Source organism: Lepidothrix coronata, unplaced genomic scaffold (assembly GCF_001604755.1).
Source record: "Lepidothrix coronata isolate B3197 unplaced genomic scaffold, Lepidothrix_coronata-1.0 Scaffold125, whole genome shotgun sequence".
In the NCBI taxonomy this organism is placed as follows: domain Eukaryota; kingdom Metazoa; phylum Chordata; class Aves; order Passeriformes; family Pipridae; genus Lepidothrix; species Lepidothrix coronata.
In genome coordinates, this window is record NW_016690305.1 from 2,342,494 (window position 1) to 2,355,023 (window position 12,530).

General features: G+C 50.2%; 1 long non-coding RNA gene across 1 annotated transcript in view; it reads left to right on the forward strand.

Annotated features, from left to right (window-relative positions):
• The window catches only part of LOC108502861, a 12,907-nt gene extending 709 nt beyond the window's left edge, over window positions 1-12,198 (forward strand). Inside the window, exons 2-3 of the long non-coding RNA XR_001876645.1 lie at window positions 6,865-7,043; window positions 12,040-12,198. This is a non-coding gene — a long non-coding RNA (uncharacterized LOC108502861). The remainder of the gene's footprint in view (window positions 1-6,864; window positions 7,044-12,039) is intronic.
• The last annotated feature ends 332 nt before the right edge of the window (window positions 12,199-12,530 follow it).

The window sequence follows — 12,530 nt, forward strand, 5'->3', positions numbered from 1 at the left end:
GTGGAAGGTGTCCCTGCCCATGGCAGGGGTGGGACTGGATGGGCTTTAAGGTCCCTTCTAACCCAAACCATTCCATGATCTCTCCCATCTCATGCTGAAAATTATCTTGTGGCTTTTCTCCCTTCCTGCTTTTCTGTCAGTTCCCTGTTATTTGCTGTTATTTTGGAGAACAGGGTGGCCCAGCAGTGACCGCCGTGTGTCCTTAGGGAGATGACGAGTTTCCTCCATTCCTGTATTACTGCTTTGCCCCTTGGTGTGCACCCAGGTACTGAGCTGGTGCCTTTCCCAGCCCTGGCAGTGGGAGCAGCCAGGGTGGCTGCCAGCTTTCTGGCTGTTTGTCCTTGATGGGAAACCTTTCCCCATGGAACTGAGAACGTGCCAGCTGTGAGTGCACGGGTGACACCAAGTGCTCGGCTCTGTTCCCTTTGGTGCCTCTGAGTTGGGGTTTCTCATTTGCACCGTGGCATTGACACAGTAAAATAATACATAAAGCACACACAATAAATTAAAGCAAATACTGCATGTGCCAGTGCCCAGAAATTTGGGACTTGCTGCAAGGCTAACAAGATGCATTTTAATAATTACAAATGAACCTGTGGCCAAGAGAGCCTTCACTGAGCACACCTGTAATGAATGCAGATGCTGCTGCTCCCTCAGAATGCAGATAATCACATTTGCCAGTGCATTAGAGCTGATTTAGGGGTAAACAATAGCTTCCATCTGAATTTGTTTTACAACCTATTTGCTATAGTGTGTACCTTTTTTCTATTATTTGAAATAATTGTAAATATTTTACCAGGCCTTCATGCTGCAGTTGTTTTTTGGGTTTGTTCGTTTCGTGTTTGGTGGGTTTTTAAATGTTATTTATTATTTATTTACGGTGAATTGACAACAATTGTGTTCACCCTCCATCTAATCCAAGGAGCTCATGGTTGTTTCCTCCCCTCTCCATCCTTTGTCAGAATAATTGTTCTTCCCACAGTGCCTGCTGCATGGTTTGTAAGCTTATTTCAGGCTCAGCTGTGGGGATTAGTGATAACGCTGCCTATTGTACCAAGGTTCATATTATTTAAAACTGGAACTAGAACAAAGGCAATTCAGTCCCAGCTCCTCTCTGCCTGGGATGCAACAGCATTTACTGACACTGTCCAGGAAATCCAAGGTATGAGCTGAGTCTCTGCCTGTCTGGAGGCTGGGAAAGGGAGATAAATCCAGCTGGGCAGGCTTCGTTCAGCCCCAGAGCTCGGGCAGGAGCAGGGAAGGGCTTTTCCTTGGGCTGTCCCTTCCCTGAGGGTTGTTATTAACTCCTCCTCAAGCACTGCCTGTGACCCAGGGATCTTCAAGTAGCTGGTGCAGCAGGGGTGGGATGTTGTGTTGCGGTGGAAATGCTCAGGTTTTATTTTCTTCCAGGTTAGCAGGGTCTTAAAGGCATCCCAATAGGTCCACACCAGCAGCTGAGTGAAGCTAGGGATGTTCCCAGCTCTGGTGATCAGCTGGCCTCTCACACACAGCCCTACTGCAGCTGGGCTTTGGTTAAGGAGCTTGAGTTAACAGCCCTTTCCCCTCTCTGCTTGATCAGTAATGTGGGACCAGGTCTCCAGCAGACAGCCCCCATCATATATATATATATATATGTATATACATACATATATATGTGCTTTAAGCCAGATTACTGCCAGGAATGTTCCCAAGAATGCCTTGGCACATGCAGAGCTGGTGTTCTTGGGCATCAAGTGTCTTTCAGGAAGCTTCTCCTGATTAGAGCAGAGGAGCTTGTGGCAGGACTGTGTGGTCACCCTTGCCCTCGTGGTGGGAAGGCTGAGAGGGCTGGAGTTCCCAGGCTGGCATGGCAGCAGTGCTGGCATCATTGGACCTCTCCCCTGGGATTCTGCAACCCTCTATCCCTGGCTATTCATGCCTTCACTCTTTAGATTTCACTTGGGGATTCAAGGCATGAAGGAAAGTGTTGCTGCCTGTCCTTCCATGGAGCTTCTACAGCCATTGAGGTTCATGGAATCAGGGAATATCCTGAGCTGGAAGGAACCCACAGGATCATCCAGTCCAATTCCTGGCAGCCTTGGGGCTGTGCCCACTGCCCTGGGGGGCCGGGGCAGTGCCAACCAGCCTCTGGGGGAAGAACCTTTGCCTGAGATCCAACCTGACCCTGCCCTGACACAGCTCCAGCCATTCCCTGGGTGCTGTCCCTGGTGGAGGATTTTACTGTAATATTTTTGTCAGCAATGTTCAAATCCCTGCTCAGCTCTCCCTCTACCCCATCCCTGACCCCAAAATCCCACACTTGGTACACCCTGCATGGTGATGTTGACTTCTTCAGGCTGGGAGGTGCTGGTGTGCCCTGCCCTGGCCACTGCTGGTCCATGACCTGCCCATCACCCTCCTGTCCTACCCCAGCCACAAAAGGAGCAGAGCGTGGGGTGTGTGTGTGTGCACGGGGGGCGGTGAGAAACCCCAGACACACAAAAGCTGGAGGAACCACCAGCAGCTGTAACCCTGGCAACTGTGTCTCAGGATTTGAATGTAATTATACCTCGAACGTGATAAACACTCCGAAGGACTCCTTATGTGGAGATCATACTAAACAAGTCTTTGAAATTACCCTCATCAAATATTGATAGAGGGAGAGTTTTGTTAAAAAAAAAAAATAAAAAAGGGGCAAAGGGAAAGGGAGAGAAAAGGCGAATTCTTGCTGCTGCCCACGGGCTGGGGGTTAATGAGGATCTGTTGGTTTATCACCACGGCGCAGGGCCCACTGAGGGCTCTGGCACACAGCGGAATTAAAAGCAGGGGTGGGAGGATGAGGGGAAATAAACCCATCAGGTGAGGCAGCTGTATCGATTGGCATTTTGTTTTATGTTTGGCATGCAGGAAAGCCATCCCAATAAACACCATTTATCTTGCCCAGCCCTGGCAGCCAGGGTTTAATTGCTTCGGAGGGGGAGTGGGCGGAGGAGAAGGGGCGTTTCTGAGGGTCCGTCAGGGTGCAGGGTTGTGTTGGGCAGCAGAGCACCGAGGATGGAGATCTCCTCCCACCTGTGGGTTTGGAGACTGTAGGCAGAATGTTTTCCATTGGGAGAGCAGGTTGAAGTCCCAGGTGGTTTCCAGCACCTGTGGAGCAGCAGTGGAAGAGCATCCCTGGAAGCTGTGGGGTTGGCTCAGTGCGGGGATGCTCCAGCACTCAGTGCTCCTCGCTGGTACTCATCTCCTGCCAGCACCCTCTGTCCCTGGAAGAAGCTGACCAGGGACCTTCCCTGGCTCTGGTGGGAAGGGAGGGAACTGGGCTACACTGCTGTATTTTCACCCTCTCCTTATGCCTGGGAGGTGCGAGAGATCTCCCACTTAATAACAACAGCATGAGTGGTGTTGGGACTGGCTGTTGTGCTTGGCAGGTGCCCTGTCAAATGTTTGTAGGAGCTTTGGTGAGCAGAGCAGCTTCTTGTCTCGAGTGGTCTCCCAGCAACAAGTGGGGCTGGGAAGAAAATGGGGGAAAAAATTCCAGTGTTGCCCAGAAAAAGGAGCAGCTAAAACTTCATTGGAGCAGAGGCTCTGGAGATGTGGAGGAGGAGGAGAGGAGAGGGAGACAGCTCTTCATTCTGGCTCTGCAGGCAATGAGTGTCGGGGAAAGAAGGCTGGAGAAGGCCAACTTTGTGATTTGCTGGTTGCGAGGTATTTAGTGATTTTATGAGTTTGCTTTTAATGGGGAGAAGGGGCAAAGAGCTGAGCACACGGGTGCCCTGGCTGCAGTTTTGGTTGTTGTGAGTGTTGGCTGATTGACCAGAACTAACTCTCACCTGGACTGATGGAGACCTGGAGGTAAAGGTGTGTTCCCCCTGTGTGCTGGGGGAAGGAGGGTGGTGGTACCAATGTCCCCTGTTTCACCTGGCCAGGGGTTTTATCACTTTAAGTGTTTATAGAGACAACCTGAGCACCAGAAAAAAACAGCTGACATCTCCATGGGATCCACTGTGGGAGCAGTGGCCAGTGCTATGGCCAGGGGTGACTGGGAGTGCAGCCAGAGGACAAGCAGGATCCTTCAGGGTTTTAACATGAGTGATGGAGGCATGAAGGAATTACCAGCTTGGTGGAGAGCCGTCCATCCCAGGTGGAAAACCTCTCTTTCCCCATCGAGCATCATTATTCCTGGCAGGCCTGCACTTAAAACCATCTCAGCACTCTCAGAAGGGACCTGGCAAACGTCTCCCGAGCAAACAGAAAACCACTTTTCAGCTCCAGCCACCCAGATCTGCAAAGTCAATCTGTTGCCAAGAGATGTGCCAGGATAGATGATGGCTTTGCAGCCTGTGACCGAACAAGAGTGGCACAGAGCTGCGGAGACCCACGTGACATGTCCCTTGGTCCATCCCCAGCTCTGTGCCAGGCGAACACGCTCTTTTTGCTGGGAGCAGCGGGCATGGCTGCGATGCACGAACACTGGAGCCCCATCAAGCACTGCCGGTGATTTTATGGGCTGCTTGGGAACAGCTGGAAACCTCTGTGATGCCAGCGCTGAGTATTAGTTACTGTTACTGTAGCTGGGAGTGGAAAGAAGGGCGAATTGCAGCTCTAAAGGATGCTTTTGGGGTTGATGGTCCAACGTGGAGGGTGGGTTTCTGGAGCACGAGGCAGCTGTGACTCAGGTGTGGAAGGCAGGGAGTCTGCAGTGGCGGGTGATGGTTGTTGAACAGCGTGGAGCGTGTTGGAGGGAAAGGGCTGCAGGTTGTCCTCTGAAATGTATTTCACAAATGATTTAAAGAAAGCTGCACTAAGCTTATGGCTGCCCTGCCTCCTGCAGAGCTGCTGGCTGGAGCCATTCCATCCAAGGACAGACTGGGGTGGATCCTGTCTAGTACGTGCTGGTGAGCACTTGCTGTGAGCTGGAACAGGGAAGAGGGATCTGGACAGCATGTTGTATCTGAAGCCTTTGAGGAGGGATCCAGATGGTGTCTGCATCTCTTGTTTATCAGGCTAAAAATAAATAACTTTAAAAAATCTCAGTCTTCCTTTCCCACTGAAAATTACCACGAATTCCTCGTTCTGGAGCCTTTGGAAGGGATGAAGGGAGCTGGGCTCATACACAGCACCCCTGGGAAATGCTCCTGCCATCGGCAGAAGGTGCCAAGGGCTGTGCAGATGCTTTGAAGGGAGAGCTGCTGCACGAGGGAGCTGAGAGGTGTGTGTAGGAGGACAGATGTGGACGCACATCACCTGGAGGGTGTGCAAGGAGGAAATATCAGCTGAGGGTAAAAGCGGCGCTTTGACCTTTTGGAAGAGCTGTCTGTGTGAGGTGGCTGAGGTGCAGTGAATCATTTAACAGAACAGCTGAATCCTTGGGCTGAGCCAGGCAAGGAGTGTCCCAGCAGAGGAGCTGCTTCTCCCAAGAAGGCTCCCAGGGTTCATGCTTAGATGGTTCCTTTAAAGGTTAATTCTCAGTGGCAGCATCTGCAAGAAAACCTGGAGTACTCGGAGGGAACTCAACCCACTACAAAGGGTCTTGATGTTTGTGGGTCTTTTTGGTCTTTGTTTTTTAAATGTTAAAATTTGCTCTTATTCATTTCTCAAGATAAAAAAAAAAACTAAAGAGAAAAAGCCAACCCTCCAAGCTGGGCTCCCAGTGCAGAGGCACAAAAGGACAGCCGTGCCGTTCCCGGAGTCGGTGGCGCGGTGGGCTGAGCTTCCTCCTGCTCCAAGGTGGCACAATAAAGAGCTCCTGCAGTCATCTTTTTTTCCTAGGAGTTGCATTGTTAAAACCTTCCGTGGGGAAATCCAGGGACTGTAATTGCTCTGGTCTGACTCTGCCTGCTGAGCCGCTTGAATTAAGTGGGTGTTTTGGCATCCTGAGCAGAGCCTTGTGGGAAGTGACCTTCGCCTTCCGCCGCTGCACTCTGCAACCTGCCGCTAATTAGGATGGAGAGAGCCCTCCTTTGTTTCCAAACACCAGTTTACCTCCGTGCCCGCGTTCTGCCGGGAGCTGCCCGGTGTGACTCGGCGCATAATGAGCGGGGCACAGCGGAGGGTCGGGCTCCGGCACCGCCGAGCGCGGCTTTTAACACGGCGGAGCTGAGCGGGAGGGCGAGCCCGGCCCCGAGCCGCTTGTGGAGCCTATTCACAGCACAGCCTCTCATTAGCCAGCCTCGGAATTAACATCTGAAACGATGCTTTGTGGAAGAAAAAAAACAAAACAAAACAACATAATAAAAAACATCACTTCCACGGCTGCTTTCGGCCAGTATTTGCAAACTCGGGAGTGGCACCAGCGGCACTGGGAGAAGGGCATCGCTGGAGCTGCAGATGGGAGGGATTGGGGCACTGTCAAAGGTCCACAGCTCCCTTAGAGAATCACAGAATGGTTTGGATGGGAGAGGACCTTGGGGATCATCCAGTTCCAACCCTCATGCCGTGGGCAGGGACACCTTCCATGAGCGATGGGCTTTGCCTGCCCTTGGGAGCGTTCACCCTCTGATGAGAACTGCCTTGGCTTCAGGCACTGGTTTATCTGTGGTGGGTGATGAAGAGTTTCTGCCTTTTGGAGAGACACTGATTTCCAACCCTATAAAAAAGGGACAATGATGATCAAGTTTTCAAAGGTAAAAGTCGGCACAACCCCTTCAGGAGAAACTGGAATAGGGGGCACTTAGAGGGTTCGGGCCAAATTTACTCAGAAAGATTAGTTAAACTATGTTAAAGTTCTCTGTGAATGCCCCCCTTCAAATGCAATCTGGTTAACATCATTTGTGTTGGAAATGATGTTGGAATTAATGTCACTTCGGTTCTGAATGAGGACACACTGCAGGGATTTGCTAACTTTGAGGAAATCCACGTTAAACTCTCACCTCTAACTCTACCCAGTGCTCCCTGTGAGACAGCGTTTGGCCACAGCTGGGGACAAGCGAACAAGGAACCCAACTGACACATTTGGATGTGTGAAAGACCTCTGCCTGTGCTCTAGGAATACTTAGACCCCAATTCTTCTGAGACATCTTGGATCAAGAGGATTCAGCCCAAAAAGCATCAGGTGTATGAGTGAGGTGAGCAGTGGGTTGGAGATGTGTCTGTAGACAGCTCAGCTCCCAGGAGGACATCCATGCAGTCAAAGAGACCTCCTCAAGCAGAGGCTGCTGCTGCTGCAGATCTGGTCACTGCCTGCTGGCACGTGGAGCTCACGCCTTGGAGACCTGCAGGCCCTGCCGGGCACAGGACCTGGAGTGGGCAGAGTGGAGAGGGTGTTGCCCTGGCATCAGCCAGGGGCTAAAACCATTCCTGTGGCTGGGGTCTGGTCCCTCTGGGGCAGGTGGTGTGGCAGCTCTTGGCTGGAGCCAGTGGAACGTGCTCTGTACCTGAATCAACAGGGTCTGGGATGTGCCAGGCAGCGAGCAGGTACTCAGAGGAGAGGGCTGTGCTGGAGAAGGGAGTGCAGAGACAGAGCAATCCAACCTGCAGGGACCTCAGAACGAGCAAGCCACGTCAGCTCCACCTCAGCACCATCCTGTCCAGGCTTATGGATGGAGTCTTGCAGGCTGGCTGCCTTTGGGCAGAGCAGATGCTCAGGTGATGTCTGGGTGGAGCAGAATCACAGCTGACATCTGCAGGAGCGGCAGCACCACTCCTGATGGGAGCCAGATCAGCTACTCCTGACCAGCTTGGGCAGCCCCAGCCTGGGTCAGGGCCTGGCAGCAGATGGAGAGGTGACTGTGCTGCAACCTGCCCTGGGTGCTTCTGTTCTGTGTTCACTAAGATACCCAGGGAGTAGGTTGGATCTCAGGCAAAGGTTCTTCCCCCAGAGGCTGTTTGGGCACTGCCCAGGCTCCCCAGGGCAGTGGGCACAGCCCCAAGGCTGCCAGAGCTCCAGGAGGGTTTGGCTGATCCTCTGGGGCACAGGGGGTGACTCTGGGGATGTTCCTGTGCAGGGCTGAGGGTTGGACTGGATGGTCCTTGTGGGTCCTTCCAGCTCAGCACATTCTGTGACTCTGTGGCACCTCACCCCCTGTATGTTCTCCATGAGGATTACCTGGCATGAGCTTTCCAGGAATTGCCACTCAGCAAGGACAGTGCAGTGCACAGGCTGCCTACCTGCCACCTCCTTCCCTCATCACCAGTTTTCCCTGTGTCCCTAAATGCTGCCGGGAGATATTGTAGCTTGGATAGTAGCGCCGAGTTGGCAACTTTTAATATTGCTGAAACATAATCAGCTTTTGCTTCTACAGCAATTAGCATGTTATTACCCATAATGTTTTGCATGGCAATTTTGTTGTAAACATTTGTACTAATTCACCATAACCTAATTATTTTTATGACACATAATTATGAAATATTTTTGGAGGAGGAATGGTTTCATTTTCTATTTATACCATTATTTCCTGGAAGTGGCAGTTATTTTTAACACCAGGAAGCAGTGTCTCCCCCCTTCCCCAATTAGCCCTTTCTGCTTACTGCCTCGACTTGCTTGGATAGCACAGTAGCTGTGACGATGTTCTTATGGAGATGTGTGATGGATTCCAGGAGGGGCTAATTGAGCTGTAATTTGTGGTGGTGTGATGCGCAAATGGAGGAACGTAACAAGTGGTTTTCTTTGCTGCTCGGTGGGTACATGTGGTGAGTCCCAGTCACAGCATCTGCCATAATGTCCCTTTCCAAAGTATTTAAGGACAGAGCGATGTGGTGAAGCTGCTACCTCAGGACTGTGTTTCTCAGGAGTGCAACCACCCTGAGCTTGGAGACGGGACCTCTTCAGGGAGGTGCTCTTGGGTTTCATAGGATTACAGAATCTCTTGAGTTGAAAAGGACCCACAAAGATCATCCAGTCCAACTCTTGGCCCTGCACAGACACCCCAACAATTCCACCCTGTCAAACCCTCCTGGAGCTCTGGCAGACTTGGGGCTGTGCCCACTGCCCTGGGGAGCCTGGGCAGTGCCCAACCACCCTCTGGGGGAAGAACCTTTTCCTGAGATCCAACATAAACCCCCCTGACACAGTTTTTGACATCAGTAACTTCTTGCTCAATCCTTGGCATCCCTGGACCAGAACAACTAAGAGATTCCTCAGCCCCACCCCGTCTTCCAGCTTGGTGTAACTGTGTGACTTACTGAGAGGACAGGGGTGGAGGGTACCAGAGGTGGGTGGGGATGCCTGAGGAGCCAGGAGAAACATCTGGGCTGTGCTCCTGGGCCCAAGCTACAGAGGCAAATACAAAATGCATGTCTGGAGCCCAGCAGTGCTGAGCCCAGCCCTTTGGGCTGATGTGAGAGGGGGGTTTGAATCCCTGCAGCAACATTTGATGGCAAGAGGCCTTCCTTAATCACATTCGTGGAGGCGCTGTATAGAAAACACTCAGAATTCAGGCTCACTCTTAACAAGTATGAAACTTGGCAGGCTGAAAGGCTTGTATATCTTGTCTGATCTCCAGTCTGGAGAGGTCTCAAAACGGAGCCATGTGTAGTGCATTGACATCTTAAAAGAATTTCTAAAAAAAAAAAAAAAAAGCCTTTCTAGATGACTGTATGTCATATAAATGAGATTTATTTCAATGCCTGTCATGATGGTTGAGGCAGTAACAAATCCAGTAATTGCCAGTGCTACGGTCGCATACGCTCTGAATGTTTAACTCTGAGCTACATTTATACAGCGGGTTTGAGGTTATTTAGTGAATCCTTTGCCCATTTTTCTCTCTCTCCTGGTTGGTGGCTGTGGAGTTATGTGGTGTGTCAGCCACGTTGAGCGTGGTGAGTGTTGCATGCAGGCTGCTGTCTCAGAGCCTGCCTATAATTAGCTGTTAATCGTGTGTAACTGATGAGGACCGTGGAAATTGGGTTAAGGGAAACTCGGTGGCCTTTTAAAATCATTCCCAGTGCTGGATATTAGTGCGAAGTCACACTTCCAGGAAGCCTCCAAGTAATCAGAGGTGCAGAGCTGAAATGAGACAGTGATTTTTTTGTGACTGCAAGACCTAAGAACTGAGGTGGGTTATTACATTTTAGCAGTTTTTTGCCCTCCCTGAATACCAAGAGCCAAAAGTGACTTGTCCCACAGCCCTTCTTAAATGAGGTGGCCTTGTTCTTTGGGTTATTCACTGCCTGTCAGAAAAGAGAAGGTGACTTGAAAAGTTCTTTCATCTCCAAACTTGTTATCCTTGATCTTTCTGCAGAAGTAATGACTTGAGATAGTGTAAAGACTATCTCATGAAATATCTGGAAAATTAAGTGAACTCCACACTGGGTTATGATCCAGCTGATACTGACACCGAGGTTATCCTTGGCAGAAGTCGAATATTTTGTGCCCAGCTGTCAGTGGGACTTTTTTTTTCTTCTCCCCAGGGATTACACGTCAACAAGGTCATTCCGAACACCAACAAACAGTTACAAGTGTGTCAAAACTCCATCCCCTGTTTGATGTCTGCCACTGAACTCCCTTAAAGGCACCACCATTAAGCATCCTGGGCAGGGATTTGGGGATTGAGTCAAGGATATCTCGAAGGTCCCTGGCAATCACACTGATAACACGGCGAGGTCACTTTTGTGTGTGATGAGTTTTTTGCACGGGATCTGTAAGATACAACAAATACAGTTGCAATGGGTGGAAATGGGTCAGTCCTGCTGTTTCAATCCCTGTGGGGAATCGTGTCTGGGGTGGGAGCAAACAGAGGATATTTTTGTGTTTCCAAGGTAGCTGATAAGGATCAGACTGACCTAATCTAATGCTCTGGAGGTCAGGAAATTAGAAATAAGAGTTCATTGCAGTGGAGAAGTTTCCTGGCTCATCACAGTCAGGAGGTCTCCAATATACTTGATGCTCCAGGAGATAACTTTCAGGTCTTGGCACTGCTTTGTTTTTTTTCAGGAATGGGTAAAATAAAAAACAATAAAAAGAGGCAAAGACAAAGGACACCTCTTCTATATCAAGAATCTTATGAAAAATTCATCTCTTATCACTGCTGGAGGTGTTATGAAGACTGAGTTAATTGTGTGTATGATCCTGTTTGTTAGAGTAGGCAGATTAGTATCATCTACTCATAAAAAATCCCCCAAATATTCCACCTGTTTCAATTTCACTGGAGAGCACGTTCATCTCTGCTGTAACCTGCTGGGCCACATGCTTGCTATATATGTGAAATTAATACTTTATTACCATCTATTTTTAAATGCCTTGGCAGAAGGGGGCGAGATGGGCAGCCTGCGATCTCGAAGCACATCTTGAAGTGCTCGTCACAATGGAGTTTAAAACGGCTTTTGGAGGTGATGCAGGTGTCGGAGGGTTTGTCCATGGTGAATCCATCTGTGTCAGCCTGGGGCTGAGGGAAGCCACGTGCAGGGCTGACAGGTACCTGAACGCTCCGAAGCCAAACGTGTGTGAGCTCATCCCGGCCGGGAATGTCTTTTATTTCCCTCGGGAAATGCGCTCGTGGGTTTTGCAGGGATGTTGAGGGAGCGTCGCAGGAACCGACAGATGGGCTCCAATATACCCGGGAAGGTGGCTGAGACATAAGTGTTCCAAATTTATGGTGGCCATAAAGAGCCGTGGAGATGATTGATTCTGCTCATTGCTCACGCGGATAACGACGGGTTTTAGAGTAAAGCAGTAACTGATAGCCTCTGAGCTGGGAATTAAATTTCTCCTTCCATGATGTCATCATGATGTCATACTTTATTGCCTGTAATTTGACAGTCTAACAGGGCCCAAGGCTGCTGTCAGCTTGCTGGGGTTCACGTGTGTGACATCACATGTGCTGTCAGCTCTGGGCTCTGATGATGGTACTCTTCTAATTGTGATTTAAAATGCTTTCCTGATGGGGGAAGTTATGGCTTTCTCGGGGCATATCTTGTTCCAGGCCAAATGCTGCCGTGGCTGAGGAGGGGGTGTCGTTTGGAAAGGTCTTTGGAGGGCAGTGAGTGTAATTCTTGGTGCTGTGTGTTCAGAAAAATATGGGTTCTGTAGCCTGGAGGACACTGTCACAGTGAGAATGATTGTTAGGGGATGAAAGGGTGGCTGACACTTGTAATCCTCATGTCCTTTGCCTCCCCTCTTCAAAGGAATATTGAACTCCAGTCCTCTAAGGACAGAGAGGAAGGAGAAGAAATATGGCCCCAAACTCATGCATGGCCAGGCTGGTTGATGGATCCTCATGGTCCTCCTTGGAATGTACCTTCTGCTCAAATGAGGACTTTGGGACTAAAGAAACCCCAGGTGATAAGTAATGTACCTCTTAATTCTAATAAGAGACTTTCTCCTCCTGTCCTGGGGAAGTGTGTCTTGCCTCTTCCAACTCCTGGCTCCTGGACCTAGGAAAGGGTGCTCCCAAGGGCAGGTGGAACATGAGCAGCGAAGCCAAACCTGAGGCAGTGGCTGCTCGGATTTAGTGAAGGATTCAGGTTGGTATTTGGTTACCATGGTGATACATGTGGTTTTTAACCACAATGGAGGGATGGGTGGATGGAGGAGGGTACAGCAGTGGGCTGTAATCCTGTGTTCCCAAGGCCTGTACCTCCCAGGAGAGCACAGCAGACCCTGCAGTGTGCTGACC